Below are 12,179 nucleotides of genomic sequence, written 5' to 3' on the forward strand. Positions count from 1 at the left end.
TTCATGCACATTTTTGTTACAACACTACTTGATCATAGATAATTAAGGTATCCCGTAGATTTTCAATCTATCATATACCTAAGTAATTGATAACAAAAACCGTTTAACTTGCATATTGAACTTTAAGGTGAAATTTCAAATGTGTATACATTAACACTTTAGGTCAGAAATCATTGAAACACTGATAAAATCTATCCTATAAATCATGTATCTAAAACCTCTCAGAGACCCTGAAAATGCACCCGAGAGCATCTATTTTCAAAAATTTTTTTGAAACCACTCTAGTTTCACTTCGCGCCACTGGCACTCAATTGTCTATGTTACCATGCCAGAATTTAGGGCTTTAACTTTTTTTTCTGGGGAAAACGCCGTTTGCGATAGACTAGAAAAGGTTGTGGGAGTTAAGGGAACAGCCCTCTCCTGGCTCAGGTCTTATTTAACTGACTGCTATCAGTATGTTGATGTAAATGGTGATTTTTCTAGACATACTGACGTAAAGTTTGGTGTTCCACAAGATTCTGTCTATATGCATGTATGTATGCATGCATGCATGCATGCATGTATGTATGTATGTAACCTCTAGGTGATATTCTTAAACATTGTATTAGTTTCCACTGTTATGCTAATGACACACTTGTATATTTCTGCAAAACCTGATGAGAGACACCAGCTTAATAGAATTGAGGAATGTGTTAAGGACATTAGACATTGGATGCTTATTAACTTCCTTCTGCTTAACTCTGACAAGACTGAAGTACTTGTACTCAGACCACATGCAGTTAGAAGTAAGTTTTCTGATTACACAGTAACTCTGGATGGCCTTTCTGTTTCTTCATGTGCAGCAGTAAAAGACCTCAGGGTGATTATTGACCCCAGTCTTTCATTCGAAACTCACATTGATAACATTACCCAGATAGCTTTCTTTCATCTCAGAAATATTGCCAAGATAAGAAATTTAATGTCACTACATGACACAGAAAAACTAGTTCATGCTTTCGTTACCTCCAGGTTGGATTATTGTAATGCCTTACTGTCTGGATGTTCCAATAAGTGCATAAACAAGCTCCAGTTAGTTCAAAATGCAGCAAGAGTCCTTACTAGAACTAGAAAATATGACCACATCACCCCTGTCTTATCCACACTGCATTGGCTCCCAATCAAATTTCGTATTGATTTATAAAATACTACTATTGACCTTTAAAGCACTGAATGGTCTCTCACCACAGTACCTGAGTGAAATTCTGCTCCTCTATGACCCGCCACGCCTACTTAGATCAAAAGATGCAGGCTATCTGCTGGTACCTCATATAGTGAAGGCTACATCAGGGGGCAGAGCCTTTTCTTACAAAGCCCCACAATTATGGAACAGCCTTCCAAGTAGTGTTCGGGAATCAGACATAGTCTCAGTGTTTAAGTCTCAGCTGAAAACATATCTGTTTAGTCAAGCCTTTTGTTAATAGTGTTTGAGGTAAAGGTGTAGATCTGGAGATTCCTCAGACATAGTGTTTTGGTAAACTGGGATGTATGGATGTCAGTCCCCCACTCACTTGCTCACTCGAGTTTGTTGACTGTGTAGTGGCTGCTGCTTTATGTCCCGGGGCTCCCTCATGCCTGTTACACCTTCTGGCTCTCCCCTTTTAGTTATGCTGTCATCAGGGACGTGATTGGCCAAGGACAAAAAAGCAGGAAAATATATAGACCCATAATACGACACGGCAGCAGTGTGGTATAAACAGACAGTTTCAGAGAACTTTACCCATGAGATGTTATAATGACTCAGCACCCCATTAATGGCCAAATGGAATTCAAGGTGAGCAGTTTAACTCCACACAGAAAGGCCCTTGCCGGCCACGCGGCTCGAACCCAGGACCTTCTTGCTGTGAGGCAACAGCGCTAACCACTACACCACTGTGCAGTCTAATAATAATAAAAAAATTATATCATATAATTATCATCATGATTATGAACAGGCCAAATCCCAAACGGCTCCTGGTTGGAGACGGAGTGCACTACCGTAGAAGCCTTTTTATACTTTCTATAGGGTGGTTTTGGAGAGAGCTGGGGGGCATTTGGGATTCAGTTGTTTATCATCATCATCATCATTATTAACAACAAAAGAGCAGCTAGCTGCGGCTGAATCCCAAATGCCTCCCAGCTCTCTCCAAAATTGCCCTATAGAAAGTATAAAAAGGCTTCTACAGTAATGCACTCCGTCTCCAACCAGGAGCCGTTTGGGATTCGGCCTGTTCATACGCATGCGTAATAGCGCTCGTTTATAGAGGTGTTACTAACTAACTAACTACAATTTCCAGTGAATTCAAACTGGGACACACTTTAAAACTACTACCTGGAAAACAAAACTGTTGATGAATTAACAAACTGATTAATTCCTAACTTCACCCGTGTGTACTTATGTAAAGTATTAAATTAGTTTGCAAGCTAACAGTGTAATGTGTTTCTACATCCAGGCTGCTTTAGCACGCGCGCGCACACACACACACACAGCCAACATGGGCTGAGAGAGGAACCCCCCCCCCCCACACACACACTCAGACACTCACCCAGAAGTTTCTTCACCTCATCTTCACTCATGTAAACGTTGACACTCGGGTGGTTGTTATGGCTGTTGGTGCTGATTATCCCGCTGGGTCTGGCGAGGCACAGGGCCGCCTGGAGCAGCAGGAGCAGCACGCAGCCCCCGAGTGTCCTGAGGGCTGGAAGCGGCCGAGCGCGGAACTCCGTCCGGTGACCCTTAGCGCCCCGCGCCACCTCCTTTTGCCCCAGCATCGCACCTTCACTCTTCCCTCACACTGCTTTAGCAAACCCTCAGGCTCTACCCTCATCCAAAACTTGAGTGGCCTCCGGTGGGCAGCATTCCTATAGTAGGTGATGATAACGACGCTCACAAAACCCCCGCTCCATCTCCAGCCTGTTGTCCGGTGCTTCCTGGCCGAGCTAACCGTAATGCTAACAACGCCAGCTAGCTAGCTAACTTTGTTCAAGTCTTCAAGACTCGGGTCACATAAAGGTTACTCTCACGTTACGCATAATGGGCTTTTTTTTATTATTGGTACCGCTTAACCTAGGGTAGGTTATTATGCACATGCGTGGCTCATTGGAGTTGCCTATGGATAATGTGGTAATGTGGTCCTACCCCCCCCCCCCCCCCCAAAAAAAAAAAAACGAATTTGCATGATTCACGAGGGTCACATTTTTATGCCTGAAAATCCGGAATTCCGGAAAAATCCGGAAGAATCACATCCTCGTGTCATAGTTAGTTGCCAGAGTCCCTGCTTGTACTCAGTGCAATATGTATACCGTTCCTACTTATTCAACAGGGATGAGAATGGGACATTTAAAAAAAAAAAAAAAAAAAAAAAAAACTTTGAAATGTCTGCCAAGGGCAGACATAACGCACGCAAAGCGTGCATGGGGGGGATTTCAAAGGGGGGGTTCACCTTTATTTATATATATGTGAATGTTTTCAAATTCAATGATGGTTTAAAACATTTATAAACTTTAAGATAAATCATATATCATGAGCGATAATGGAGGTAACCATAACGATATTAGATTCCTCCTGACTCTATCTTTGACAATTTAAGTAAAACGTACCTTTGTGCTTTTTTTGTTTTGATGTGCTCCTGGATGTTTCTAGCTTCTCCGTTTCCATAATTGATCATATCTGAGCAAACCTTTCCCGGCACGTCCACTTTTCGGATATGTTCCGTCAGGCACGTCGTCACAGTTTGTGTCCCTATCTGCACGGTAATGCTACTATCGAGCCATGCCCATTGGAAACAGTTCTTTATCCCATTTGATTTATCGATTTCCCTGGCAGAGCCCCGGTGGGGTCCCGGGGGCGGGAGCTAATGATTTTTGGCTTTTTTTTTTTTTTACCCCAAAACCATTAATTTTATCAGCAAAAAGTTGCAATTTAGTTGGAAATAAATTCCCCTTCTTGGTGGACTGTCAGGTGAAAATGATTAATATGGGACAAGAGACTTGTTTTTAATCAATTCACATTTGATGATTTCAAAAAAAAAATAATAATCAATGCACCTTTTAATATAAACGAGCTCTACAGTATTATATTTCTGCATTTTAGCTATTCATGTCTTTGAATACTCTAATCCTTTAAAATGAAGTGCAAACCAGAAACGTACGGGCGGCACGGTGGTGTCGTGGTTAGCGCTGTCGCCTCACAGCAAGAAGGTCCAGGTTCGAGCCCCGTGGCCGGCGAGGACCTTTCTGTGTGGAGTTTGCATGTTCTCCCCGTGTCCATGTGGGTTTCCTCCGGGTGCTCCGGTTTCCCCCACAGTCCAAAGACATGCAGGTTAGGCTAACTGGTGACTCTAAATTGACCGTAGGTGTGAATGTCAGTGTGAATGGTTGTCTGTGTCTATGTGTCAGCCCTGTGATGACCTGGCGACTTGTCCAGGGTGTACCCCGCCTTTCGCCCGTAGTCAGCTGGGATAGGCTCCAGCTTGCCTGCGACCCTGTAGAACAGGATAAAGCGGCTAGAGATAATGAGATGAGAATGAGATGTTACTTTACGGAAATCTTCACCAAGTTAGGTCTTTTCATGCTGGCCTGTTGTAGACCTAAATATAATGCACATGAAATGACACTCCTCACCTCAACATGTCCTTTACTATCATTTAAGCCACCATGGGCAATGCTGAAATCACTGCTGCAAACAGTACATCGCGCGAAACTGCCATTATTGTTGACCCTTATTAGACAGAGAGATTCTGTTGTGTAATCGGAGCTGAAGTGGGTTTTGTATTTCGCCGATCCTGTAGGCTGTACTGACTCAACTGAAAACGTCGGTCCTCAAGAAAAGGGATAAAAGCCCGCCCACACTGAAAGCTGATTGGCTTATTTTGCTGAGTAACCAAATCAGGATGCTCTTTGTCTAGCATGCGCTACATGAACAGGCACACGCGCAGTCTCTCTCTCGTGCTCCACATTCTAAGATGCGTGAGGTAGACAGTGTTGCACGTGCACGCGCTTGCTCTAGATTCCGGGAGATATTCTCCAATGTGCGGGCATCAGGGAGCCGCTATCAATATGCGGGAGTAGGGCTGCACGATATCAGAAAAATATGCGATATTCGATAACATGACTGAATATCTCGATATCGATATGTATCACGATAATTAAATATATAAATGTTTTTCTTACCTCTACTCGCCGTTCTGCCCTGTATCTAGCATTTAAAAAAAAAAACCCAATGCATCACTTCCATTCCAACATTATTTTTTATTGGAAAAACATGGCTACACCTGCAATGGTGTCCATCAATCATCTTTAAATCTCTTAATTTTTGTGAGCGCAGCAGAAAATGTCTTAAGTTGAAGTAAACAAAAAACTGAAAACTACATTACATTAACATAAAGCATTCAAAATGGCAATTTCAGCGGCTCCCGGGAGATGAAGGTGAGCGACACAGATTCACCATAAACTCAAACACAATCTGTTAATAACACATGCGGGTGAGAGAGCAGTGGTGTGTGTGTGTGTGAGTGAGAGAGAGAGAGAGAGAGAGAGAGAGAGCGAGCGGTTTTATGTTTTTATGCTTCTGTACAGCAGTGTTTGTCCCAGTGAGCCGCCCCACCACTGTTTTACAGGTACATGTCTTGCAAAGTACCTGAGTTTGCAGTACATCACCCCTCCTGAATCCAAAGCACTTCCAAATAGCAGACGTGCATTTTTTTTTTTTGGAAACCAGTTCCTCCTCACACAAGTTTGTCGCACCACACTTGCTCCCGCCTTCCGCCATCACCACGAGGCTTTTACTTGTTTTGCAATAGGGGGTGGAGTTATCCCGCGGCGCTTGTTGACATTCAAATGTGATTGGACGGCACAGAAAAATGTGCCTTTTATCGAAATTTAAGTAATTTTTACGGTATGTGTATCGCAAACTATGATCTCAATATCGATACTTTTTCGATATATTGTGCAGCCCTATGCGGGAGACTCTCGGAACTTCCGGGAGACTCGGGATGTCTGCGTTATAAGATGACCACAGATCGTTAACCGTACACACACCCGAACCCCCGAAATTTTCTCAACGGATTTACACATTTCACAAAAATGACATTTTCAGCGGGAAAAACTCAGAATTCCGCAGATCCGCGGAAAATTCTCATCCCTGATTCAAGTAACATTGGGCATATCTAACAACCTGTGTTTTTTTTTTTTCTCTCTCTCCTCAATCTGTCCCTCTGAGTTGCTTGTCAGTCCTGTGATCAAGACGCTGAACCTCTTCTGCTCCTTGTACCTGCCTGATCCATCCTGGTGCTCTGTGTCTGGTTGGAGTCTCATTGCATCGCTCCTGTGGAGGACGGCCCCATGTGGACAGTTGAAAGTAGAGGTCTGCGCGGGACAGAATTTTCAGTCCCGCTCCCGCCCACTCCCGCAAAGAATTATGATTTTCAGTCCTGCTCCCGCCCGCAAATCCCGCATGATGCAGATGTTTGCGTTATTTCTCATGAAAGTTCTTGTCATTGGCTTGGGGAATTAAACATGCTGAGCTTAGCTGAGCTCTCCACTGACCGATCCTTCACCTAGCGCACGTAGCGAGGGTGAGCGTTGCCAGGCGGCATGCGCAGCTGAGACTTTACATGTACATCTATCTATCTATCTATCTATCTGTCTGTCTGCATGTTGTGTGTGTGTGTCTACGTGTGTGAGTGAGAATTAGTCTTGGGGAAAAACCCTGACAGCGTTTGGCCAGAGTGTCATATTACACTGAGGCTATGCTCTCTTTCTCTCACTCACAAGGCCTCTGCATGCTCTTGCGACAAGGCTTTCGCAGATAGCTTTTCGCAGACAGTTGTAATTTATCGTTGAGCGAGGAATAATAGGCGTGCACGATGTTATTCACCGCCACAACGCAAGGGGGCGCGAAGTCGCTAGGAGTAGTTGGTGAGTGTGGTTACTGGAGTGTTTATCTTCCAGTTACTGAGCAACAGGTCATTCAACACCGCTGTCCTTATAATGCGCTGTCCTTATAATGACTAGAACTGGAGTCGTATAGATGTACGTACTTCCTCACTTCCTCGATCAACCGCTCTTCATGCTGCTCCATCTTCACTCGTGTTTTTAAAAATGGCGGTTGTGAAAACAAAACAAACCGGGGAAGTAGGGAAGCGGAAGTGCGTGTACAGCGGATGTAGAGTGGACCAATCAGAGCCCTCTTGTCTGCGACGCTGTCTGCGAGGCTGTCTGCGGTGGTCACAAATTTTGGGAGGTGCGCGCAGAGTGTCTGCGAAGGTGGGGGGGGCTACGCAGACGCTGTCTGCGAAGACTGGGTTGTCAGCATAAATTGGCCTACACACACACAGGAAATGAAGAAAATAAAAAGGAATAAGAAAAAATAAAAATAGAAAGAAAAGTTTGAAAGTGAAAAAGAAAGCGAGACAATGACATTGAGGAAGAAAGAAGAGAAAAAACAACAAATTAAAGAACAAATAAAATGAGTGCGTGAGAGAGAGAAGGGAGAAAACGAGAGTTCAGTGTATGAACAAAAAAAATAAGACTTTACACACACTTACACACACACACACACACACACATATATACACACTTATGTGCGCGTGCACACACACGCAAAAATATTAAAATTGCACATTGGCAGTAGTGCATTAGCATTTTGTGTGTGTGTGTGTGTGTGTGTGTGGGTCCCCTCTGAAAAAACGTGCGCAAAGGAAATTGGAAACGTACGCGAGATTAGACCACATCCGCAAATTTAGGCATCTTAAAATGTTTTTATTAATGCCTAATAAAATATCCAGCACAAATTATATATGATAGACATAAATTAATAATTTATAAATTTTATTTTAAACATGTTTAGTTAGCGGGACTGCAGCTTATCACCTCTCCCGCCCGCTCCCGCATTGTGCACTCCCCCTCCCGCCCGCAATGAGCTTTCAAAACTTGTCCCGCGCCGCACTGCTTTGCGTCGGGTCCCACGGGACTCCCGCGGGAGTGCAGGGCTCTAGTTGAAAGTCACACCTGGAGGATGCTCTTACAGTACTTACAATAATGCTTTTATGGCTGAGGACTACAGTTGACTTGCTAACTTTAGGACTGCAGTTGTCATGAACAGTTTTGCACTCTAGTTTCCATCAGTGAAGAGTTTATAACATCAACAAAACTGACTTCATGTTAAAACTGTTAATGTCAGTCATGTTGTCTGTTGCTGCCCAAATGAGGATGGGTTCCCTTTTGAGTCTGGTTCCTCTCGGGGTTTCTTCCTCATGTCGTCTGAGGGAGCTTTTCCTTGCCACTGTTGCCACAGGCTTGCTCATTGGGGATAGATTAGGGATAAAATTAGCTCATGTTTTAAGTCGTTCAAATTCTGTAAAGCTGCTTTGTGACAACGTTTATTGTTAAAAGCGCTATACAAATAAACTTGACTCGCTCCGCCTCTTCTTTTTCGGAAAAAGCCAATCCTCTCGCTCTGCCTCTTCTCCTGTCTCAGAAAAAAGTAAAAACTTCTTCCTGAACCAGTCCCGTTGTTACAGTTCACTGCACAACAATAAGGCATGGTTTTTCCTTGGAAATTCCCGAATGCACATCTGCACTCAAGCCAAACGGCAATGCAAGTAAACGGAAGTGGACTCAACTCAAGCGGTTTGTTTGTCTTGAATGACGTCATGCATCGAGTGGTCATGAAAATTACCGAACAGAAATTCGCCGCAACCCGCACTAACTTATTTTAATTACTTATTAACAATACTTCTTGGGATCAGAAGAAAATTACAGGTTTTTTTTTTTTTTTACATATAAAGTTTCAAATGTGCATAAATTGAAAACCGTTGCCTATGATCTTTAAGCATGAACAAATCTAAAATAGTAATTTTTACGATTAAAAGGATTCGTATAGGTAGCGGTCTGAGTGAATGACCTTGACAACCGTGACATCACAGCAGGAAGGCTATCGGGCTCATCGCCATTTTCGCTATACTAAAACACCGAGCTGACTGCAACTTCAATCCTCCATTTTGAGCTCATTTATCGCTATGCCACGTAAATGTGTTGCTGGCAGGTGCAGCAACACAACAGAAGGTGGATTTATGTTGCATTCATGGCCCAAGAATGTTCAAAAGGCAATGATTTGGACGCGTTTTGCAAGAAATTAACAGGCACATTTTACTGATGACTTGTACGAAACCTCTGATCTGTTGAGGAACGTTGGCTATAAGCCTGTATTGAAAGAGGGTGCAGTACCAACAATTAAAGGAAATGAAAACTACAAGAAAAGGAAAGTAAGTTCAGTTGCACCAGTTCTCCCGGAGTGTGAGCCGAGCAGTAATGGAGTACTCAGCATGGAGAAAATGGAGAATGAGTGGACCAGTTGTCAGATTTCTCCACTGGATATACTTGCCTCAGCAGCAATCTCTTACCCTTGTGTGGAAGAAGCGAATTAACGAAGAACTGAAAGTCAGATTGTTTTGAAACGATCGGCCTTTAAGAAGCGAGAGCACAGACGGGTAAGCGCCAATTCTCATAACACGTTGTTTATCTGCATTTAGATTAATCCATGTAACTTGTATTGTGTGTTTAAGTTGCCAGTATAAGATTATTTAATTTGCTTCAGAATGTGATTATCTCAGTCCATCTGATTATTTAATTAGCCTTTTACATTTTCAGTAAAAATGCATGCATGTACGTTGCATAAGTAAAACAGGATAGGTGTTATAAATGAGAGTCACATAAGACTGTCAGTTCAATTCCATCCAGTTCTCTAGACGGCTTTGTTCTCTGGCTTTATTTCGTAAGGTGAGTGTCTCCGTGGCCAACGTGTTCCTATCGGATTCACTTTCAGATGGTTCGAACTGATACGGTTCTACGTGTATAGCAGTAGCATGTACACACACTCCAATTTCAGGACTATCGCAGTCAGATGTATTACTATCTGAGGATCTGAAGAATCTCCAATAAATCCGAACAAAGAGGCCATTGCAACCGCTCTCGCCTGCAGAGTCTGATTTTGGTCTATAGCTGTCAAAGACCTCGACCTTAAAGTGCATATCCTGGACCAATTTCGTGGGTTTTTTGTTTTTTATATGAAAGTATGTCCCTTTACACACTCATCCAGAAGGGTAATTTTGCACAAGGCCATCTGTATACAGCAGAAAAAGATAAAATAAAACACGTCTGGAAAAATCCCAAGGGAGTCCGGAGCCAGATTCGTGACGTCACGTGCAGATCCGCCAGCAGGCTGAGAGCGCTTGCATGGGTTCAGTGCACAGTCTGTGTAGACCAAGTTTAGCAGCTAGCGATTTTGCATTGAAATATGGAATTGTCGCCCGAGCTTCTAAACCCATGGATTCATGTATCAATGCTCATCTATTTATTGTTACATAAATCATATTTTTTCTATTTACTATTATGTATTTATACATTTCTTCATTTAGAAAAGTACTGGCTACTATAGGAAAAAGATTTCATAAGCTACACACATGGAATCGGCTAAGCAGGGTTGTATATACATTTAATGTGTTTGACAGGTCCCAAGATCTCAAGCCCTGACACACCGTATATCCCTTGATACATGTGAAGTAAAATGTAAAGAAAATGTGACCTTGGGTGCTGTGAGACAGCTGCCTCTCCAGTAGCTCTGTAAACCTCTTTTTCCACGTTTTTACTTTTCTGCTCTTCTTACAAAGACAGTGTGTTTTTCTTCATATCCCATGGATATTTTTTAACTTTAACACGCAACCAGGAGCCAGTTTTCTCGCTTATTCGATAGAGGAGCTGCTGGCCCTGAAAACAATGGGACGAGCCGGGATACGACACCCCCTCCTGGCAGAGCTATGGAGGAAACCCAGGGGCTGCAAAGCTGGGGCTAAGCTAAAGGCTAGGCTAGTGGACAACTGATGGCACTACAAACCATCCATTCCCTCCATTATCACGGGGAATGTGAACTCGCTGCCGAATAAGTTCGACGAGCTATCCGCACTGAACAACCAGCGGATTTACCGGGAGAGCAGCTTATTTATTTTGACGGAGACATAGCTAACACACCTTGTACTGGATACTAACGTGGACCTGCGGGGATTCACTGCTGTGAGAGCTGACAGAGACACTAAACCATGCGGGAAAGGCAAAAGTGGGGGACTCCTCGTTTACGTGAACAACCGCTGGTGTAACCCGGGACATTTCTCCGTAAAGACAGTCTTATGTTACCTGGACTTGGAGCCGCTAGCATCACCATCTGTGTTTACATCCCTCCGAGGGCAGACGCAGCATGTGAGGGGATTCACTGTCACAGCAAGGCTGCAGACACAGCACCCTCAGGCATTTATCATCATTTCTGGGGACTTAAACCATGCTACTTTGGACTTTGGCTGCTTTTTACCAGGCTGTGGACTGTATCTTTTTAATTTCCCTGAGAGAACCCTCACAAAGGGATCAATAAAGTTCTATCTAATCTAAGTAAGTGTATTATCGCCCAGCGCTTTTGTGTGCATCAATAAATAACATTATCTGTGTACCACACAAACAAAGGAACACCTAATTTAGAGTATAGTCCCTCTTATTTCTTACCCTGGCAACAGTCAACTTGTGAATTGCCGATTTTCTTGGTCTTTTTCTCAGCTCTGCTTTGGTCCTCGGCTTTTTCCCGGTGCCTCACACGAAGCGTTCCCATTTCTCTCTCGTTGTCTGGTCTTTTGGAAAACGAGGAGTACTAATCCCATCATGATTGGTGTTGCTACACCCTCCTACGATACATCTGTTAACCATTTCAATAAATTACGCGATAACATTGAAGAAATTTGCAGAAAACCACCAGGTCGTTTTCTCATAAACAAACCAGCGCTGACGTAGGATTCAGAGGGAGGTGTCCCGCACGCGACGTCACGAAAATCAATGTTTGCCAGGAAAGCCAAATGCCAAGTTTTTTCAGAGGCGGACCAATTCGCCTCAAATGGCTTGATTTCAACTGAATTTTTCTGGTATTGTGCAAGGTAAAAGAAAATTGCACAAAATGCAAAATGTGACAGATATTTGACAAAAGATTAATATAAAATAGGAGAATTACATTGATCTTGCTCCTGAATTTACCCAAGATGTGCACTTTAAAACTGGCTACTGCTATGACGTCACACACTCAGGGCTGGCTCGCTCAGCTCAAATGCCAACTTTGCAGTCGATTTTAA

General features: G+C 43.3%; 1 protein-coding gene across 1 annotated transcript in view; it reads right to left on the reverse strand.

The window, feature by feature from the left end:
- LOC132867701 (histone-lysine N-methyltransferase PRDM9-like) overlaps window positions 1-11,603 on the reverse strand; it is a 148,466-nt gene extending 136,863 nt beyond the window's left edge. The window contains exon 1 of the mRNA XM_060900709.1: window positions 11,566-11,603. The gene's annotated coding sequence lies outside the window, so the exon portion shown is untranslated. The remainder of the gene's footprint in view (window positions 1-11,565) is intronic.
- Window positions 11,604-12,179: the final 576 nt, after the last annotated feature.

Source organism: Neoarius graeffei, chromosome 19 (genome assembly GCF_027579695.1).
Source record: "Neoarius graeffei isolate fNeoGra1 chromosome 19, fNeoGra1.pri, whole genome shotgun sequence".
Taxonomy (NCBI): Eukaryota; Metazoa; Chordata; class Actinopteri; order Siluriformes; family Ariidae; genus Neoarius; species Neoarius graeffei.